This window comes from Lepidochelys kempii, chromosome 14 (assembly GCF_965140265.1).
Source record: "Lepidochelys kempii isolate rLepKem1 chromosome 14, rLepKem1.hap2, whole genome shotgun sequence".
Classification (NCBI taxonomy): Eukaryota; Metazoa; Chordata; order Testudines; family Cheloniidae; genus Lepidochelys; species Lepidochelys kempii.
This window is the reverse complement of record NC_133269.1, coordinates 26,615,631-26,637,635: the sequence shown is the minus strand read 5'-3', so window position 1 is coordinate 26,637,635 and position 22,005 is coordinate 26,615,631. Positions and strand designations below refer to the sequence as shown.

General features: G+C 47.4%; 2 pseudogenes; both read right to left on the bottom strand.

Moving 5' to 3' along the window:
* Positions 1 to 22,005, bottom strand: part of LOC140898076 (myosin heavy chain, skeletal muscle, adult-like) — a 28,064-nt pseudogene that overhangs the window by 420 nt on the left and 5,639 nt on the right.
* LOC140898420 (U2 spliceosomal RNA) lies at positions 3,479 to 3,572 on the bottom strand (annotated as a pseudogene).

Genomic DNA, 22,005 nt, shown 5'->3' with positions numbered 1-22,005 from the left:
CAGGAGAGACTGAGAGTGCCCCATATCAGCCTAGTCCATAGCTCAGTGGTTAGAGCACTCTCCTAAGTGGAGGGAAACCTGTGTTCAAAATCTTTCTCCCCTAAGAAGGAATTGAACCTGGGTACCCCACATCCCAGGTGAGTGCTCTAACCACGGAGGTAAACGGCATAAGGTAGGCACTGCTATCACCACCTCCTTCTCTGGCAACTGGATTTTGAATGGAACCTGATCCAGCAGCCAGCCTCAGCCTGGATCAGGCCCCGTACAGAGAATAGGCAGTCGAACGCCTCTCCTCCCCCCGTTCCTGAATCACTCTGTGGCTTAGGCAGGAGACAGGTGTCCAGGCACATGCCCAGAAACAGACTCCTAGGCACCAAGGAATTTTTACCCTGAACATATTGGCTCTGAGTGCATTTAGCACTGATAGGGTTTGACAGGAGTTTTGTGCATCGCAGTGGAGCCTAAAACTGGGAGTTAAGCACCTAAGTACCCTTCTGAATATAGTCCTAAGTGACTTGCCCAAGATCACACAGAAAGCCTGTGGTAGGGCCAAGATTTGAACCTGACTGTCCTGAGTCCCATTCTGGTGTGTTAGCAAAAAGACCATTTTTCATAAAACTTCTATTAAGGCAAAATTTCAGCTAAATAGCAGGACAAGATTTCTAACAATGAGATCTATTAGGCTGTGGAATAACTTCCACAGGGCAGTAGAGGAAGTTCCATCACTTGGGAATAATCCTGCCCTGGCCCCCATGAGATGCACTGCGTGAACCTAATGGGTCGTTTAAATTTCTAATGTCAGTGATTCTGTGACAGCTTCTGTAACTGCCTGAATGGGCATGCAAATGTGACGTAACTGCCAGCATTCCAAATGTAATTGCCTGAATGAGCATGCAAAGGCAGGATTTAGTACTTTAAATAGTTTCAGTCATAAAATTATAACCCTAATTATACAGGCTACTGTTGAAATCCATCCCTAAAAATGAGCAGTAGAAGGGTAAACTGTGGGGCTATAACAGTAACCTTGTGGGAAATATCCAGCCCTTACAGATGAGTAGAAATTTTCCAGCAAATAATAAATTCACTTAAAAATGCATTTTCCAGGGCAGAAACTCACAAATTCAGGTCAAATCCAGCAAATAGCTTTGTGCAAAACATTTTTTTCTTCAAAAAAAGCTGAATTATTTTTCAATTTATTGTTTTCAATTTATTGTTTTCAATAATAATATATTATTAATTATAATTATAATACAATCACAATATAATTATAAATATAATATAGTTATGATTGTGATTATAATCATTATATAAACATAATATATAATAAATATAATATGATTATAATTATTATAATTAATAATGTTGGTTTCAATTTAACGTTTTCTTCATTTTAAAATGGTGTTTCATTTAGAAATTCAGCAAAAAAAGTGTGAACAAAAGGGGGGTGAAAAACACCCTCAAACAATTGAAAACTAAATAAAAAACTGAAAAAACCCCCACCTTTGGGGTCAAAGGAAAGATTCACCTGACCCAAAACAATTTATTTTTCGGGTTTTCATTTCCGCCCCTGAGCCAGGTTTCTTTTCAGGGTGAAACTTGGTCTGAGAAATCAGTTATTCGCTCAGCTCTACCAGCTCAGGTTTTCTAGTGCCCTGGGAGTGCTGAAGAGGTGAGGGAATTAAAGGAGCAGCGTGGGTAGGCTCCACTAGGGGTCAGTCCCTCCCATCCACTGCCTCGTGTTCAGAAGAAAAGGGGCTAAGAAGGTTGGACGGGGAAGAAGAAAGCAAGTAGGAGATACTATGAAAAATGCAAGCAGAAAAGGGCTGCAGTGTAGAAAAAAAGGAAAATGAAATTGGCAACGCAGCTTTGACCAGGTACTCATACAGAATATGTTAAGGTAAATTATGGGGAGGCAGCAGTTACTGAAATGGAAGTTACATTAGGCATTTTTAGGGTGATCATGTTATTTCTACCCCTCTTCTGTAGGTAGCTTCTGAGCACTGGCCATACCGATGGCACTACCAAGATAAAAGATAAAAGCTTTGTTTGTCATAGGGAAGCCTGGAGTCTATCTTACTGGTGAGCATAGCTGTGATTTCTAAGACAACTTAACCACCTTCAAGCATTCAGTGCAAACTGCACAGTTGCATCTAACATTAATGGCTTACCTTTTTGGAGGTAACTTCTCAGGTCTTAGTTCTAAGCTTATTGACCTGAGACTCAGAAATATCTGCTTGTTCCTCAGCCCCCTCCAACTCATGCTGTACTTTCCTGAATTTGGAGAGGTGAACATTGACTTGTGTATCTTGTAACCAAAACACAAAAGGAACTAAGCCCAAGGAGAAGTGACATCCTGGCATCCAGTATCAGAGCTGAAGTGGGTATCTCGGCAAATTGTAAATGAATGTTTCTTCCTGTTAAATGACTCACAGCCTCCTCAACTTCTCTCTTGTAGGATTTGACTTTCAACTGAAGTTTATCCACTAAGTTCTGTAACCTCTTTTTGTTCTCTTCACCCTATTGAAAAGAGACCATGCCAGTTTACCTTTACGTTTTTGATGAGAAAAAAACATTTCAGGTGGATTTTCTCTTTTGCACCTGCCTGGAAAGTCAGCTCCTTGATGCGCCGTTCATATTTCCAAATGCCTTTGATGGCATCTGCAGCTTGTTTCTGCTCTCCTTCCAGCTTGGACTCAAGCTCTTGGATCTGGGGAAGTAAATGAGAAATTAGGCACCAACTCTACTACAGGAGGCAGAGGTTGAAATTGTATTCGTCACCACCAGCCTTCAGCTCGAGCACATACCCTGGACTCCAGCTTCTGAAGCTGCTTCTTGCCACCCTTCAGTGCCAGCTGTTCTGCCTCATCCAGACGGAGCTGCAGGTCCTTCACCGTCTGCTCCAGGTTCTTCTTCATCCTCTCCAGGTGAGTGTTGGTGTCCTGCTCCTTCTTCAGCTCCTCCACCATCATGGCTGCCTTGAAAGGTAAACCACACAATGAACTCAGTAAGGGACTCAGACAAACAGATACAAAGATACAGGCAGTCTGAGGGGTTGCTTATGACTCCAGCCACAGGATTCCTGTTACCTTATTAGCTGCTTGCTGAATGCTTATTACGGTGACCTTCCACTTGCAATGGGATAGAGCGGGGATACTACAGTAGTGATAATGGAAGCAGGGCATTTGCACAATCAAATGAACTCTACTCACAGGGTGTGTAGAATTTGTCAATATGTGTGTGTTCTGTATATGTGCATACATTGTTCATGCAGAGACACGGACAGTTTTTATGATTACCTTTGAGGTTGCGGAAAAGATTTAAAACAATATAAATGTTATTTAAAACAAAACTAGGGTGTGTGCAGCCTCACATTTTGGTCTCCAAAGCTCAGACGATCTCCAGGGAAATTCAGGGAATATATCATAATAGGCCTTAGTGAGCAATACAGCTACACTTGAAAAGAACTGACTCTAAAGTTACAAAGTGCAATTCATTTAATATATAGTCCTCAGATAGAGGACGTATCAGATATTAAACTGATAAGAACAGATTTAATAATGTTATTAAGATGATTTTGAAGTAAAAAGAAAACGTACAGAGTTTAAGCATAGAAGTTTCTTGTTATCAGGGAATAAGGTTCAGGTTATCAAGGGATGCAAAATTCGGTTTAAGATCGGGTGGAGTAAGGAATACATAATCTGCAATATCCCCAATTGGGGGTAAAAGGTTAAAGGGTCAAAGTACAGACACTGAGATATGGGGGTATGTTGTTCATATAATGGCTATGTTCAGGTGTGAAGTATAATGAGTGGATACAATGATGAGGGTGGATTTACCCTCATTTGGTGAGATTTAACGTTCAGTGAGTTTATGGTTCCAGTTCATATGGTCCAATGGAAAAAGTCTCTCGGTCCCTTTCTCATAGTTGATGCACGATGTCGTACCAGCTCACACCTCCTGGTACTGTCAGGGGCCGGTGATGTGTTCGACGTAGATGTCCCTGGACCATCGGATGGTGTCCGAGACCATGAGGCACCGCATGAGCCATGTGTAGCATCAACCAATCCTGCAGGTCCACAGCACACGCTCATTGCAGGAGTCCCAAGCACGCAGGGCTCCAACAATCAGGGCATCCATCTGCACCTCGTAGCCCTTCGCTTTCAGGGTGTCAGCCAGAGGGGCGTATTTTTCCAGCTTACGAGCTCGGGTTTCGCAGAAGGCCGGGGTCCTGTTCTCAAAGGAGACCGTGACGTCGACGAGGATGATCTTTTTCTGGGCCTTGCTGGTGACTACTACATCAGGTCACAATTGGCTGTCAGTACCGGGGATGGCGCAGTTCACAGCGACCTCCCCCAGGTGCAGTGCGATGGCTTTCACCAGGCGGTTCTGGATGGCGTTGTGGCGCAGCTGCCAGGCTCTGGAGTGGGGCTTGCAGCTGCACAGGCAGGGTCTAATAATTTTATTAAGATGATTTTGAAGTAAAAAGAAAACGGTACAGAGTTTAAGCATAGACGTTTCTGGTTATCAGGGAATAAGGTACAGATTATCAAGGGGTGCGAAATTTGGTTTCGGAACGGGTGGCATAAGGAATACATAATCTGCAGTCTCCCCGATTGGGGGTAAAAGTTTAACGGGTCAAAGTACAGACATTGAGATATGGGGGGTATGTTGTTCATATAATGGCTATGTTCAGGTGTGGAGTATAATGAGTGGATAGGATCTAATAATTTTATTAAGACGCTTAATCTTAGCCAAAAGGCCGAGAAGCGATCAGCAAAACGCAATACAAAATTCCACGAAGTTCTGAGCTGTATGTGTAGGAATGGCTGTGCCTCACACAAGTGCTAGGTCAATAATTGCATCCCTACGCACCACAAGCCCACTAACTTCAGAACAAGGGCTAGCTGCTTAGGAGCTTCACCAGCAGAGCTTAGCTCAACAGGTATATTAGCTGCCCAAAGAGGTGATACTAGCTACATAGGGACAGGAAGTATTTTGTAAGCTGTTCAAGGCAACTAGTTCTTGGGGAAGGTGATGGCCGTTGTTAGGTGCACAGTACAAAGTGCACGAGTTAGCTGAATATTTAACCTGCTATTCTGTGAAGCCACAAGGGACTGTTATTTCTAAATTGTGTAAATATTTTTATCTCCTTTCTTCTGGGTTGTCTTCCTTATGAATTGAATCCAAGTATCAGCAACATTCACTGACTGCCCCTGGAGATGTTATGGGTTTCCAGACTAATATGTTGGCCTTAGCTATGTTTTTAATAATATTTATGATTTAACTTCTCTTTTGTAACTAAACACAAATTGTTCCTTAGTGGTATATACTATTCTGTAGAACAGCAGTAACCTCTCCCTGCACTTATTACACAGAAACACTGATATTGATCTGGGAACCTGTGGGCTCAGTACAGGTACTCAGTTTGGGTTTTATTTCTCACACAAATTGGAGGTAATTGTTCCAGTCTACTCAGCACTGGTGAAGCCTCAGCTGGAGTTGTGTCCAGCTTTGGGCACCACACTTTAAGAAAGATATGAGCAAATTGGAAAGAGTCCAGAAGAGAGCAACAAAAATGATGAGAGGTTTAGAAACCATGACACACAAGGAAAGCTTGAAAGGGAGTCTTGAATTTAGTCTAAAGAGAAGACTGAGGGAGGACATGATAACAGCCTTCAAACTGGTAAAAGGTTGTTGTAAAGAAGACAATGATCAGTTGTTCTCCATGTTCACATGGTAGAACAAGAAATAATTGGCTTAGTTTGCAGCAAGCGACATTCAGGTTGGATATTAGGGAAACTTTCTAATTATAAGGATAGTAAACTCTAGAACAGGTTACCTAGTGAGGTTGTAGAATCTCTGTCATTGGAGGTTTTTAAGAACTGGTTAGACAAACACCTGTCAGGTATGGCCTAGGTTTACTTAATCTTGCTTCATTGCGGGGAACAGATTAAATAATTTCTTGAGTTCCCCACCAGCCCTTCATTTCTGTGATTCTGTGAAACTGCTAAAGGCTGCATTGATCCCTGGCACGCCAGCCCCACTGCCTCGTGTGACCTCCTGCATCTTTATACAAGGCTGCAGACAGATCTCTCATCTAGACTCTGACACCACACACTTTATCTCACAGCACACAGGGCAAATGCTAAACTGTAAAAGAAGTAAATGAAATGAAACATTTACATCTGTAATTGCCTTCTTTGCTTTCTCTTTATCATTTCTTGCCTCTTAAATAGCCTCCTCCACCTCACTTTGGATTTGGGCAATATCGGTTTCCAGCTTCTTCTTTGTACTCATAAGGGTGGTGTTCTACAAAAGAGAGAGACTGAAGTAGCTCTTGAGTCTCTGATCCTTTGTCCTGGGAAAGGATATGAAAAGATCCTGGAATTATTATTGGTTATTACTCTGTGTTTCTGTAGAACCATGAATGTGTATAGCCCTGCAATGTGGGCTACCTCGGTATGCAGGAGGTGCACGCACTCAGTGTTGTCCATGAGCACCTGTTCAGCCACTTTCCTGCTCCTCTCTGTCTGTTCCAGAGCTGTCCGTAGCTCCTCAGTTTCTCCCTGCAACAGGTTAGCTCTGTGCTCAACCATGGCCACCTGCTCCTTCAGGGCTTCTTGGCCTCGGAGAGCATCATCCGAGTGCAGTTGCGTGTCCTACTTATAAAGAAGAGTTGATTTTGTTACTGAGCATGCTGGTTAGTGGTTGTGTGATTCATAAAAAAAAGTATCAGTTGGAAAGTTAAATCAAAGACCTTGAGCACTCCTTGGACATCCATAGAATCATAGAATCATAGAATATCAGGGTTGGAATATCAGGGACCTCAGGATGTCATCTAGTCCAACCCCCTGCTCAAAGCAGGACCAATCCTCAATTAAATCATCCCAGCCAGGGCTTTGTCAAGCCTGACCTTTAAAACTTCTAAGGAAGGAGATTCCACCACCTCCCTAGGTAACACATTTCTGTGATTCACCATCCTCCTAGTGAAAAAGTTTTTCCTAATATCCAACCTAAACCTCCTCCACTGCAACTTGAGACCATTACTCCTTGTTCTGTCATCCACTACCACTGAGAACATCCTAGATCCATCCTCTTTGGAACCCCCTTTCAGGTAGTTGAAAGCAGCTATCAAATCCCCCCTCATCCTTCTCTTCCGCAGACTAAACAATCCCAGTTCCCTCAGCCTCTCATAGAATCATAGAATCATAGAATATCAGGGTTGGAAGGGACCCCGGAAGGTCATCTAGTCCAACCCCCTGCTCGAAGCAGGACCAATTCCCAGTTAAATCATCCCAGCCAGGGCTTTGTCAAGCCTGACCTTAAAAACCTCTAAGGAAGGAGATTCTACCACCTCCCTAGGTAACGCATTCCAGTGTTTCACCACCCTCTCAGTGAAAAAGTTTTTCCTAATATCCAATCTAAACCTCCCCCACTGCAACTCTCCTCATAAGTCATGTGTTCCAGTCCCCTAATCATTTTTGTTGGCCTCCACTGGGCGTTTTCCAATTTTTCCACATCCTTCTTGTAGTGTGGGGCCCAAAACTGGACACAGTACTCCAGATGAGGCCTCACCAATGTCGAATAGAGGGGAATAATCACGTCCCTCGATCTGCTGACAATGCCCATACTTATACATCCCAAAATGCCATTGGCCTTCTTGGCAACAAGGGCACACTCTTGACTCATATCCAGCTTCTTGTCCACTGTAATCCCCAGGTCCTTTTCTGCAGAAGTGCTGCCTAGCCATTCGGACCCTAGTCTGTAGCAGTGCATGGGATTCTTCCATCCTAAGTGCAGGACCCTGCACTTGTCCTTGTTGAACCTCATCAGATTTCTTTTGGCCCAATCCTCCAATTTGACTAGGGCCCTCTGTATCCTATCCCTACCCTCCAGCGTATCTATCACTCCTCCCAGTTTAGTGTCATCTGCAAACTTGCTGAGGGTGCAATCAACACCATCCTCCAGATCATTAATGAAGATATTGAACAAAACCGGCCCCAGGACCGACCCTTGGGGCACTCCTCTTGATACCAGCTGCCAACTAGACATGGAACCATTGATCACTACCCGTTGAGCCCGACAGTCTAGCCAGCTTTCATCCAGCCCATACTTCTTTAACTTACTGGCAAGAATACTGTGAGACCGTGTCAAAAGCTTTGCTAAAGTCAAGGAACAACACGTCCACTGCTTTCCCCTCATCCACAGAGCCAGTTATCTCGTCATAGAAGGCAATTAGATTAGTCAGGCATGACTTGCCCTTGGTGAATCCATGCTGACTGTTCCTGATCACTTTCCTCTCCTCTAAGTGCTTCAGAATTGATTCTTTGAGGACCTGCTCCATGATTTTTCCAGGGACTGAGGTGAGGCTGACTGGCCTGTAGTTCCCAGGATCCTCCTTCTTCCCTTTTTTAAAGATGGTCACTACATTAGCCTTTTTCCAGTCGTCCGGGACCTCCCCCGATCGCCATGAGTTTTCAAAAATAATGGCCAATGGCTCTGCAGTCACATCCACCAACTCCTTTAGCACTCTCGGATGCAGTGCATCTGGCCCCATGGACTTGTGCTCGTCCAACTTTTCTAAATAGTCCCGAACCACTTCTTCCTTCACAGAGGACTGGTCACTTCCTCCCCATGCTGTGCTGCCCAGTGCAGTAGTCTGGGAGCTGACCTTGTTCGTGAAGACAGAGGCAAAAAAAGCGGTGCTGGGGCCGGCCTGGCATTGGGGCCAGGTTGGTGGGACCAGCTAGCCAGGGCGGCTGGGGCAGGCGGGCTGGGGCTCCAGCTCCCTCTGGTTGAGGGGGGGCCCTCAAGGCTATGGCATGTGGGGGGCGAGGTCTCAGGCAGAACTGGCGGGGCCAGCAGGCTAGCCTCTCTCCCACTGCAGGGGCCTCAGGCATTTTCTACTGTTCTCTGCCTGGTGCGCACAGCTGAGTTTGCTGAGGCCTGAAACATTTTGGTTTAACTAAAGTCTTTTGACTCAGTATAGGGGTGTCTGGGTGCAGGAGGCCAGACTTGATGATTTGATGGTCCCCTAAACTCTATGAAACTAAGAAAGGTAGATACAATTTTTCTAGAGACTTGGGCTAGTTATTTGCAGCAATTTACAGACACCGGAAGGAGTGCCAGAAGGAATCCATTTGCCCCTTGGAATGCTTCAGATGTCTCTCGTGTAAGGAGATCCCTAATGGCCCAAGCGAGGAAAGTGCTGACAAAAGCAAAACTGTAAAGGGAACAATGTGTGGACGAGCTGCCTGGCTAAGGGACAACAGGCCCCACCAGCTCACACCCCAGGAGACTGGACCCATTCTTGTCAAAGACAGCCACTGTCAATGGGGCTCCTCCAGGCTCTGCGGAAGACACTCCTATCTCCAAGCCTGGCACCAGCTGTAAGGGCCTGAAGCGTGTCCCCTTTCTGATAACCCTGCTCTGATCATTAATTGCATTCTCTTAGTGCCCAGGAATCTCAGGCCTGGACCAGGACCCCACTGGGCTAGTGCTGTACAAACACAGAACACAAAGACAGTCCCTGTCCCAAAGAGCTCAGAAGCTCGAAGTCCAAGACAACAGGAAACGTCTACAGACCAATCAGCTAGGAAAGAAAGAGACAGCACTGGGCAACACGCTGGGCAGTCGGCACAGCACACCAGCCTCCTGACTGTCATCAGGTTTTTGTAGGCATCGCATGGCAAAGGAGGGTTTTGAAGGAGAATAATGAGGTAGCGCAGGGGGTGTTCATGGGGAGCTCTGCCCAAGCACAAGGCAGCCCGGGTGAAAACATACAAGGGGCTCCTTTCAAAATATAACAAGTGGTGATGGAGGCTGGGATCGTGGGCCAATCAGAGGAGAGCGTTGACAGCTCAATAGTGAATGAGAAGTGATCATTTGGGTGGGGATCAGCAGTGCAAGTAGGGCGGTACGCTACGGTACGGTATGCTGTACCAGCAAGATATTTATAGGTGGTATGGTGTACTGGAAAGAAGAGCAACAGAACGTGGGGCCATTGGGTGGCCCCACGCTGGCAGCTCCGGCCTAGCCGTACCGCCCCCAGCCCTTCCACGCAAGGTCTCCTCCGTCTGTACAGCAGCCCCACCAGAGAACAGGGCTGGGGGCAGTACAGCCGCACCGGAGGAGCTGTGGGTGTGGGGCTCCTTTTCCTGCTGCAGTTCCTGTGGGCGTGTTCTGCTCCTTTCCCTGCAGCAGTTCCAGGGCTCTCCCTCCCGCTTCATGGTGCTCCTGGATGCACTGCCTTGGTGTTGGCTGCTGGGTCTGTAAGCAGGGGTGGGGCCCAGCCCCCCTCTGGACACACCTGGGGCACAACATTAGAGGAGCAGCTGGTGAGTTCCCCATCTTCCCATGAGCAGTGGGTCTCAGGCTTTGGGCTTCAGTCCTGGGATGGCAGGGTGGCAGGCTCTGGCTGCACGGCAGCAGGCCCCAAGCTCCAGGTGCATGGCTTCAGGCTCTGTCCTCCGGCGATGGGGCTTTGGCCCCCCCCATTGCCTCCCTGGCCCCCGCTGCCTCCCTGACCTCCCATCCAGGGCTTAATTTGTCCCCAAACTTGCCAGGGCTGAATAAGTCTGCTGTGAAAAGTGCTACTTGTATGTTTGTTAATATCACTTTTCACAACAGACTTACTAGCTAGCAATAAATAAATTACAATGATTTGGACGTGTACATGTGCATATTTATTTGTTTTTCCTAAAACTAATTAAGTATTTTAGGGAAAAGTGTGAGAGCAGCCACGAGTAAGAGTTTGTGGCCACCCTCTGAGGCCACCCCTGCCCTAGAGCCTAGTGCTGATGCTCTAAATATCAACACTAAGTGCTTTGCCGCTGCTTGTTTAGCAGATGGGCTAGAGAAAGGAATGGAAGGGAAGCCCCTGGGTGTGGAGGGGAGTGGGGAATTGGGAGTTGCTGTGGGAAGGAACAGGGAGGGGGGAGAAAGAAGGAGAGACACAAAGACAAGGCAGGGAAGAGAAACAGAAAAAGGAGGATGGGGAAGGAGGAGGCACACAGGTCAGAAATAGCAGCAGCCCAAGGAGAAATATTCCCCTAATGGAAAATGGAGAACAACACGGAGTTCGTCCTGGAGGTGCTGAGCATGACAGAGACCTCCCCACCTCCATATCATGCTGCAGAGCCTTCGCCAGCCTCAGCAGCAGCAGCACCCCCAGCTATCAAAAGGAAGCAAAAAGTGGGGAGAGGAGCAGATGTCTCTTTTGTTCCCTCTCCAACCCAGAGAAGAGCAGAGAACCATCCCAGCAACCCCAGGAGAGGAGGCAGAAACGCCACCCACTTTGTGGACCCTCAGTCTAGTTTGAGGGGTGCCTAGAAGATGCTAGATTGATAGCAATGATAGGGGACTTAAGAGGTAACCCAAGCAAACCCACTGATCTGTGGGGGGAACCCACTGCACAGAGTGGTATTGGCCCTAAATTCGTATCTGGACCATGGAGCAGAATTCAGCCCTCATTGCACTGTGACTTTAACAGCCCAGCTACACCCCCGGCTTGGTGCTCACCACAGTGCAGTCTAAGCACCCAAATGAGTCGTGTGGGCCTGCCACGTGGCTCCATCCCTGTTTTTGCTTCCCCAGACTTCTCCCTGGCTCTTCTCCCAGAGCTGTGCTGTGTGAGTGGGGCTGGCTGGCTATGGACATGGGCTGGGCAAGGTGCTGAGCATACCATGTGGCCCATGACCAGAGGTGCTGTGGGGCAGGTGCACAGATGGCATTTCCACCTGTTGGAGTTCCCAGTTCAAGAGAGCAGCTTGGAAGCTGGCAACTAAACTAAGGGAATGAAGTCTGAATAGCCCTGGTCTAAATCTAGGCAATGGTCTCCATACAGCCCTGCTAAAGCCAGCAACATGGTGGGGACTAGACTAGATAGGGAAAATTCCAGGACAGAACAAAGTGCAGGACCAGGAGCAAATGAGCAGAGGGAGCCATGGGAAACAGGCAGCTCACGGTTGCTGCTCTGTCATGCTGCCAGCCTCAGCATCTTCACTCACAGGCATTGAAAGCCCCACTCCCCAGCAAGCTTTGGGACTCTCAGACAAGGCTCTTTGGCAGCCCAGGAAGTACTGTGTACGTTAGAGACAAAGGCAGCTCCCTCTCCCTGGATGTGAATGGTCTCAGAACCTCACCAGCCCCTCCCTCGAGAGACCACACACAGGATAGTGTGGTTAATCAGTCTGGAAAGGAGACCCTTGCTGGGGCAGCAGTCAGGGGACACATTAGGGCCTGAAGCGCAATGGGAAGAAAGAACAGGTATGAAATAAGCTTTATGTGTCAGAACCTGTCCCTGCATCAAACATCACCTGTACCAACGTCACCAGCACCCCGCTGCAGAGGGCTTCTCCTGTCTTGTCTCCTGGAAACCCGTTAGCAGTCTCCTGAACTCTTTGGGATGTGCCAGGACAAGACTGTATGGATACACAACTTTAAGGCAAACTGTGGGATAAGAGAGGACAGAAACCTCAGGTTCTGCCTATTCCTGTGTTGAGAAGCAGTGGCAACGGTCTTATGGCAGCAGCTGCAGACAGAGTGACCTTGTGACCTGAGACATCCATAAGCAACAAAGCCCAGCCCCTGTTGGGAATTAGAGCTCATCAAAATACTAGCCATGTTCAGTACAATTAATGAGCTGTCCCTGGTTCCCCAGCTCTAGCGGAGGGGGTCGGAAGCACATCAAGCAGCGCTGGCCAGTTTGTTCCCATGCAGATCACTCCCTCCCCTCATGCCCTGGTCAGTATAAGCCAAGGTTTTCTTCTTACACTTATTAACTAACTAAATGTTCATCTTATAGGAAACAAAATGTTTTCTCACTGGACACAGGGTGGACAGGAGATCAAATGGCTCCATAGGAGAGAAGGCTGACAGGCAGTGCAACTGAGACCATGGATAATCAGAGAAAACAGAGCTTGAAGTGGCAACAGTTCTCTTCACGGTGCTGCTTATCAGTCATGCAGCAGCCAGTTTAGAACATAGACAACCTATGTCTGATCAAAAACGAGCTGACTTTTCCCCACAAATGTATTAGAGAAGTAACAGTGACACCTGAAAGTCCCTGACAGGACTACTAGTACTGTCCATTCATTTTTCACTTGCTGAAGCACCCTCTATAAATTCATTGCAAGAGTTTCGTAGTCGGAGCTGCTTTCTCTTACCATCTCATTGTACCCCAACAAGCTGTCACCAATCGATAAAGACTCCCTAGAGGGCACAAGGCAGATAATGGTCACAGGGCAGAATTTTTTTTTCAAAACTGTTACTTGTGTCCATGCCCTGGAATGTCAGTGGTGCCCTAGGACAATAGCTGATCATTTGTACAGGAGAGACTGAAGCACATACAGACACATTTCTTACATAGAGATTGGAGTTACATTTTGAACTATAGAATCACAGAAATGTCAGGTTGGAGAGGTCATCAAGTCCAACCCCCTGAGCTGAGGTAAGACCAAGTAAACCTAGAAACAACCCTGACAGGTGTTTGTCCAACCTGCTCTTAAAAACCTCCAATGACAGGGATTCCACAACCTCCTTTGGAAGCCTACTGAAGTGCTTAACTTCCTTTACATTTAGAAAGATTTTCCTGATATCTAACCTAAATCTCCCTTGCTGCTGATTAAGCCCATTGCTTCTTGTCCTACCTGCAGTGGACATGGAGAACAATTGATCACTGTCCTTTTTCTATATTTGAAGACTGCTATCAGATCTCCCTTCAGTCTTCTTTTCTCAACAAAAAACATACCAAGGTATTTTTAAACTTTTCCTCATAGGTGAGGTTTTCTAAATATGTTATCAGTTTTGTTGCTCTCCTCTGGACTCTCCCTAATTTGTCCACATCTTTCCTAAAGTGTGGCACCCAGAACTGGACACAGTACTGCAGATGAGGCCTCACCAGTGCCGAGTAGAGCAGGACAATTACCTCCCATGTCTTACATACAACACGCCTGCTAAAGCTCCCCATGAAGATATTAGTCTTTTTTGCAGCTGCATCACATTGTTGACTCATATTCAATTGGTGATCCACTATGGCCCCCTGGAGCCTTTTCAACAGTACTACTGCCTAGCCGGTTATTTCCCATTTTGTAGTAGTGTGTTTGATTATTCCTTCCTAAGTGTAATACTTTCCACTTATCTTTACTGAATTTCATCTTCTTGATTTCAGACCAATTCTCCAGTTTGTCAAGGTCGTTTTGAATTCTAATCCTGTCCTCCAGTGACACAGTGCTACATTTTATAGTATCGGAGCCCTACAGAAATGCACATGCATGTTTTCTCCCTCTCCATTCTCTTCACCTACATCCACTACACATGCATCCTTCTGTCCTGCAGGGCAGAGCCAAGGCTGTTTGTTCTGTCTCCCAGTGAGGTTAGAGAGGGAATCTCCCACCAGCCCTGAAAGGCCTCAATCCCCAGTGCAGGTTCCAGCCTCCTCCCATACAGTCCCCATCCCTGTCGGCTCCCTCCAGGCAGAGATTCCAGCCCCACTTCCCTAACCCCCTTGTTTGCTATCAGCACCTCTGCACATTTCGCCTCAGTAAAACCAAAGGATCCCACTCACCCCCACACCTATCACTGACACAAAGAGGATGGAGGCAGGTTGGTGAAGCAATGAGGGAGGGACTGAGAACGCTGACAGAGCTGGGGACTGGATCTTGAGAAGCTGAGGGGCTGGAAGGCTGTGGGGACAAGCTCAGCTTCGTGGAGGAAAACCCGGGCTGAAGCTGTCCTCAGCTCTCTCTGCATCCAGACACCTTGCAGCCCTTTGGCTTCAGGGGATCGGGTTGCTCTGGATTTACCCAAGCAAAGCAAGAACGGAGTCAAACCCAGAGCAGCAGCTGCTCTCGTTTCCAGATCCTTTTGGCACAGGCAGCCCATGGCATGGCTATACCACTCCTGCTTGCAGCCACAGGGCTCTGATTCCCTGCCAGCCACTGGAATCCCTGGCCATGGCTCACATCAGGGCAGCCAGGCACACTGGCTCCAGTTCCGTCCTACAGCATCGCAGAGATGGACAGGGACAGGGATACACACAACACACCCAGGGACAGCTCTGTCTCTCTCACACACAGGTAGAGTGCACATACACACACAGCTCACATACACAGGGAAAACACACACCGCTGATGCACACACATACCCGCACAGAGCGAAAGCACATACATCATACACAGGGACAGCTCTCTCCCTCTCTCCCACACATGGACAGCTCTATTGCTCACACACACAGGCAGAGCATAGTCACACAGACACACACTGCCTACTGGCAGAGACAGGCCGGGGGCAACTGCCAATGCTCCAGGGCAGGAAAGATATGGCCGCTGCTGGAACATAGTTTTCTGAGGAGCCAGTGTAGCTCTGGCCTGGATTTTAGGTCTGGGAGTGATGCTCCAGACCTCTGTAGCAGCCCTACACCCCTGCGTCCTCCACAGTGCTCACAGTGTCATCTGCAAATTGTATAAGCATACTCTCCACTCCATTAGCCACGTCATTCATGAAAATATTGAATAGTAGTGGATCCAGGACCGACCCCTGCGGGACTCCACTAGATACACACTCCCAGTTGCACAGCAAACTGTTGATAATTAATTGATCTTTAAATATTCATGGTAAATAGGCCCAATAGCCTGTGATGGGATGTTAGATGGGGTGGTATCTGAGTTACTACAGAAAATTCTTTCCTGGGTATCTGGCTGGTGAATCTTGTCCATATGCTCAGGGTTTAGCTGATCACCATATTTGGGGTCGGGAAGGAATTTTCCCCCAGGGCAGATAGGCAGAGGCCCTGGCGGTTTTTTGCCTTCCTCTGCAGCGTGGGGCACAGGTCACTTGCTGGAGGATTCTCTGCACCTTGAAGTCTTTAAACCATGATTTGAGGACTTCAATAGCTCAGACATAGGTGAGAGGTTTTTCGCAGGAGTGGGTGTGGGTGGGTGAGATTCTGTGGCCTGCGTTGTGCAGGAGGTCGGACTAGATGATCATAATGGTCCCTTCTGACCTTAGTATCTATGAATCTATGAATCTATAAACTACTCTTTGGAGTACAGTCTTCTAACCCATTGTGCAGCCACCTTATCTTAATTTCATCTAGATCACACTTCCCTAGTTTGCTTATGAGAATGTTATGTGGGAATGTTAAAAGCCTTGCTAAAATCAAAATAAATCATGTCTGCTGCTTCCCCCCACCCACTGAGCCAGTAACCCCATCAAAGAAGGAAATCAGGTTGGTTTGGCATAGTTTTTTTCTTGACAAATCCATGCTGGCTATTCCTTATAACACCTATTGTCCTCTAAGTGCTTACAAATAGAATGTTTAATAATCTGTTCCAGTATCTTTCCAGGTTGGAAAATTAGTCTGACTAGTCTGTAATTCCCCAGGTCTACTTTGTTTCTCTTTTTAAAGATAGGAAATGTTTGCCCTCCTCCAGACCTCTAGGACCAAACTTGTTCTCCATGAGTTCTTGAAAATAATCGCATCATAATATACATCAAACTAGGATTAACTGATATTTCTTATGTGACTAGGGAACCTGTGACCTACTTCCTACACTGGAGGATTTGAGGACCTTTTGATAAAATTGCTTCTTTATGCAATCTGGTTTTCACTGCATTGTTGCACAGAAAGGATAGTCTAAGGATCATTGTTATTAGACAACCACCATTTCCATGATCCTTTAGTCTAGGAGCATCTTGGAAATGGGAGCCGGCGCAGCTCAGAGCGGCTTCCTCTTCATACTATTTCAGGAATTGGAATCAGTGAGCTAGCTCCATTAGAAGAACCTAGGAAATCTTTAAAAGTCAACTTTCAGAAGAGCCCAGGTTCAGATCCTTCATGCAAGCAGAGTTCTGATCTTAAAGCTCACCCAGGCCAGCTGCATCACTTCTGGTTTGCACAACAGCCACCCAGTAAAACAATTTGAACACTTTCAGTGTCATCTTTCTTCTTGCCTGCATGGAAGAAGCTGCATTACTTGATTTCAACACATTCCTTGAGTAGAGGGTTGTGTGCCGGTTTGCTCATCTGTAGAAAGTCACCTCTGCCTAGCAACTGATATTTGCTGGCCCCTTTAGTGGGGGGCGGGGAGGGGGTTATGGAGGTTTTACTACATGCACCTGGAAAGACAGATTTGCTCAGGTTTTCACTTGATTCCTCTTATTGCATCAGGTCAGCACATTCCATCAACCTTTCTTCCTGCTGAAGAATCACTGGCCCTGCTCGCAGTCTGTTTGCTCAACACATTAAATGCAGAAAAGCGCCAGTGAGCAGCACACTGTGGAGACGGAAAGCTCAGGGGAGCCCCCCAGCTGCCTTCACGTACCTGGCTCTGTGATCAAAGGACACAGTACGAGGGTGTGGCAAGGACATGTGAATCAACAGCCCCGCTCACCTCCACGCCCACAGCACAGGCACAAATCTGCAGTGCCCAGCACTAGGGCAGGGGGTCCAAGCTTTAAACCTGTTGGGTCACATCATTAAAGTTTCAGCATTTTAGTGACTCCTCCTTTAGAGACACGGAGTTTGCTCCATTTCCCCGAGAGACAGGGCTTGGAAGATAGGGTTTTTAAACAAGCTCACGATATGGCCAGTAGACCCAAAATGTTTTAATAAAAAAAGCATGTAAGCCCACATCACAACCTGGTCAGCACTTAAAGGGGGCCTGCAAAAAGAAAAACAGGATTGTGCCCTTCCCTTCAGCATGCACAGTGTGGCTGGAACACATATGTTCCTGCTTGCTCTTTCACCCTTGTCTCTCACTTCTGCTAGAGCAGAGTTTCTCAAACTCGGGTCCCTGGACCCTTGGGGGTCCACGAGGGAACTCCAGGGTGTGCGGGCCCTGCTGATCATCTCCTCCCCCTTCCTCTATCTCTCGGAGGCTACTGAAGTCAAACCAGGAGATTTTACTAAAAGTCTGGTGGCTCAGCAGGGCTAAGGCAGGTTCCCTGCCTGACCTAGCTCTGAGCCACTCCAGGATACAGCTGACATGCCCCTGCGGACCTTAGGGGGGCTGAGGAGGGAGTTATCTCCATGCGCTGCCCCCACCTCGAACTGCTGCCAATGGGAGCTGCGGGGGCGGTCCCTACGGGCAGGGGCAGCGCGTGGAGATCCCCTGGTCCCCCTGCCTAGGAGCTGCTGCCAGAGAGATGTGCCGGTCGCTTTTGGGGGCTGCCCAAGGTAAGCGCTGCCCGACTGGAGCCTGCACCCCCTCCTGCATCCCAAACCCCTGCACCAGCCTGGTGAAAGTAAGTGAGGATGGGGAAGAGCAAGTGATGGAAGGAGGGGGATGGAGTAAGCAGGGTGCAGAAAGAGGTGGGGCGGGGGTGCAGCCTTGGGAGAAGACGTGGAGTGGGGGGCAGTGCCTTGGGCTAAGCGGAGGGATTGGGGGGTACCTGAAAAATTTTACATCGAAATGGGAGTCCTCAGGTTGCTAAAGTTTGAGAACCGCTGTGCTAAAGGAATGGGTGCAGAGATGTGGATTGGGAACTTTCTCAGCCCTTACATGAAGACAGGGTTTGAATCTTTAACGAATCCTTAAAGAGCTTTTCTCCCAGAGTTTCTCAGGCATTTGAGTTAAATGGGTGATAACAAAAACAAAGACTTATAAATAGCCCAACTAAAAAATCCTTCCCTAATTGAGTGCTCATGTCTCACTTCCCTGCCACTTGTAATGCCTTAATCCCACTTGTTCTCCTGTCATACACAGAGACTTTTAGGAAAAGCCAGGTACACACATCCTGAATCTCTAATATAAAACACCAGGAGGAAAAAATAAATAAATAAAAGACCTTCAGCCCCTTCTTGATTCACCTCTCCTATCCTTCCCCACACATACACCACAAAAGGCACATTTTTCCCCTAGGCAGATCACTAGCTTCGGGGGACTTTAACAAGTAACTTGAGGGATGCTGACAACCTGCTTGGTAACCTTAGCAATGCAGTCTCCAACACAACAGGACCGGCATTCCCCACTAACTGTTATTAGTCAGAAGGTAAGGGATGCGTTTGGAGCTTGCAGGGCAAAGCTCCCACAGAGCATCCCGAGTTTCAGGGAATACAGACCATCAGAAGTAACTGGTGAAGACGCTATTTTGAAATTTATCTGCTGCTGCTACTTACTCCCCTCCTGCTGCATCCAGAGCTCCATCTATGATCCCACAATCACCTTCAAAGCAACTACTTCTGATGACAGTTCAAGCAAGGCTTAAGCTGATACTTTCCTGCTAAAGGCCCTAGTAAGAAAACATGGAAGTACAGCAGAGGCCAAACAATTTCTGATTATAATGCTGCGAAATATCAGCAGATTGCACTGGGTCCCTAATGGAGCAAAATGGTTAGCGCCCAGTGTGTTCTACACTGTACATAACACAAAAATAAGGACAGGCCCTGTCCCAAAGAGGCTACAGTCTAAAGGACTATGACATGCAGAATGAGGACTTGAGGGTTGGGATTTTCTTTTAAATCTTTCTCATAATTATTTACAACCTCCGAGCTTGTGGGCAAAAAAACATTAAATGGGGGGTAAGGACTTTGAGAAACATCACAGTGGCACTTGCACCTTTAAGGTGCTGGGTGGCATCCCTTAAAATGATATCTAGTCTGTTTTCATGTTATGGTTACAGGCAGCAGGGAATGGAGCGCCCTCAACATAACGACAAGATTCTCAGAGCTAGTCAGGAATATTTTGACATAATGGTTTTTTTTATTTGGCACTCTTGGGTTTCAATGAAACTTTAATTGAGGTGTCTCAGGTCCAGCAAGAGAGATCCCAGAATACACAGGTGGATAGGATATCTAGGCTGTAGGAGAGGTAGCTACAAGTCCTGCTCTGCCCTAACCACTGGGCTATAGGGTCTCACTCTGGGCCAGGGAATAATAGAAAGTGGAACAGCTTCACCAGGAGAGAGTGAGGGTATGTATACACTACAAAATTAGGTCAATTTTATAGAAGTTGATTTTTAGAAATCCATTTTATACAGTCAATTGTGTATGTGCCCACTAAGCACATTAAGTTGGTGGAGTGCGTCCTCACTACCATGGCTAGCATCGACTCACGGAGCAGTGCACTGTGGGTAGCTATCCTGCAGTTCCCGCAGTCTCCGCTGCTGATTGGAATTCTGGGTTAAGCTCCCAATGCCTGATGGGGCAAAAACATTGTCATGGGTGGTTTTGGGTACATGTCGTCAGTCTCCCCTCCCTCCCTCCATGAAAGCAACTTTCGTGCCTTTTTTCCTGGGTTACCCATGCAGACGCCATAGCATGGCAAGCATGGAGCCTGCTCAGCTAACCGCTGCTGATGCGAGCATTGTAAACACCTCACGCATTATACTGCAGTATGTGCAGAATCTGGCTGAGAGACGGCAGCATGAGGACGATTGTGAGGAGGACATGGACACAGATGTTCCTGAAAGCACGGGATGTGGCAATTGGGAACATCATGGAAGCAGCGGGGCTGGTTGATACGGTGGAATGCTGATTCCAGGCCCACCAAACAAGCACAGACTGGTGGGACCGTATAGTCTTGCGGGTATGGGATGACTCCCCGTGGCTGCGAAACTTTCGCATGCATAAGGCCACTTTCCTGGAACTCTGTGTGTTGCCTTCCCCCGCCCTGAAGCGCAGGAATACCAAGATGAGAACTGCCCTGACAGCTGAGAAGTGAGTGACGATAGCCCTGTGGAAGCTTGCAACACCTGACTGCTACTGGTCAGTCGGGAATCAATTTGGAGTGGGCAAATCTATTGTGGGGACTGCTGTGATTCAAGTAGCCAATGCAATCACTGACGTTCTGCTATCAAGGGTAGTGACTCTGGGAAATGTGCAGGTCATAGTGGATGGCTTTGCTGCAATGGGTTTCCCTAACTGTGGCGGGGCACCAGACCACCTTGCCAACCAGTACATAAACCGCAAGGGGTACTTCTCAATGGTGCTGCAAGCACTGGTGGATTACAAGGAACGTTTCACCAACATCAATGTGGGATGGCCGGGAAAGGTGCATGACACTTGCATCTTTAGGAACTCTGGGCTGTTTGAGCAGCTGCAAGAAGGGACTTACTTCCCAGACCAGAAAATTACTGTTGGGGACGTTGAAATGCTAATAGTTATCCTTGGAGACCCAGCCTACCCCTTGCTCCCATGGCTCATGAAGCCACACACAGGCGGCCTGGACAGTAGTAAGGAGCAGTTCAACTATAGGTTGAGCAAGTGCAGAATGGTGGTAGAATGTGCCTTTGGACATTTAAAAGCTCGCTGGCACTGTTTGCTGACTAGGTTAGACCTCAGCGCAACCAATATTCCCATTGTTATTTCTGCTTGCTGTGTGCTCCATAATATCTGTGAGAGTAAGGGAGAGACATTTATGGCGGGGTGGGAGATTGAGGCAAATCACCTGACTGCCAATTTTGAACAGACAGACACCAGGGCGATTAGAAGAGCACAGCTAGGCGTGCTGCACATCAGAAAGGCTTTGAAAACAGTTTCATGACTGGCCAGGCTACAGTGTGATGGTTGTGTGTGTTTCCCCTTGATGCAAACCCACCCACTTTATTGATTTTAATTCCCTGTAAGCCAACCACCCTCCCCCCTTCGATCGCAGCTGGCAAAAGAAATAAAAGTCATTATTGTTTTGAAACCATGCATTCTTTCTTTATTAATTAAAAATAAAGGGAGATAACTGATAAGGTAGCCTGGGTGAGGTAGGAGGGGAGGTGGGAAGGACAAAGCCACATTGCTTAGTGTAGCCACACTAAAAATCAAAACTGTTTGAATGACAGCCTTCTGTTGCTTGCGCCATCCTCTGGAGTGGAGTGGCTGGGTGCCCGGAGCCTCCCCCCGCATTCTTGGGCGCCTGGGAGAGGATATGAAACTTGGGTAGGGGGGGGTTGTACAGTGGATGCAGCAGCGGTCTGTGCTCTTATTGGCTTTCCTTCAGCTCCACCAGACGCGTGAGCATGTCCGTTTGCTCCCCCGTTAGCCTCAGCATTGCATCCTGCCTTTTCTCATTG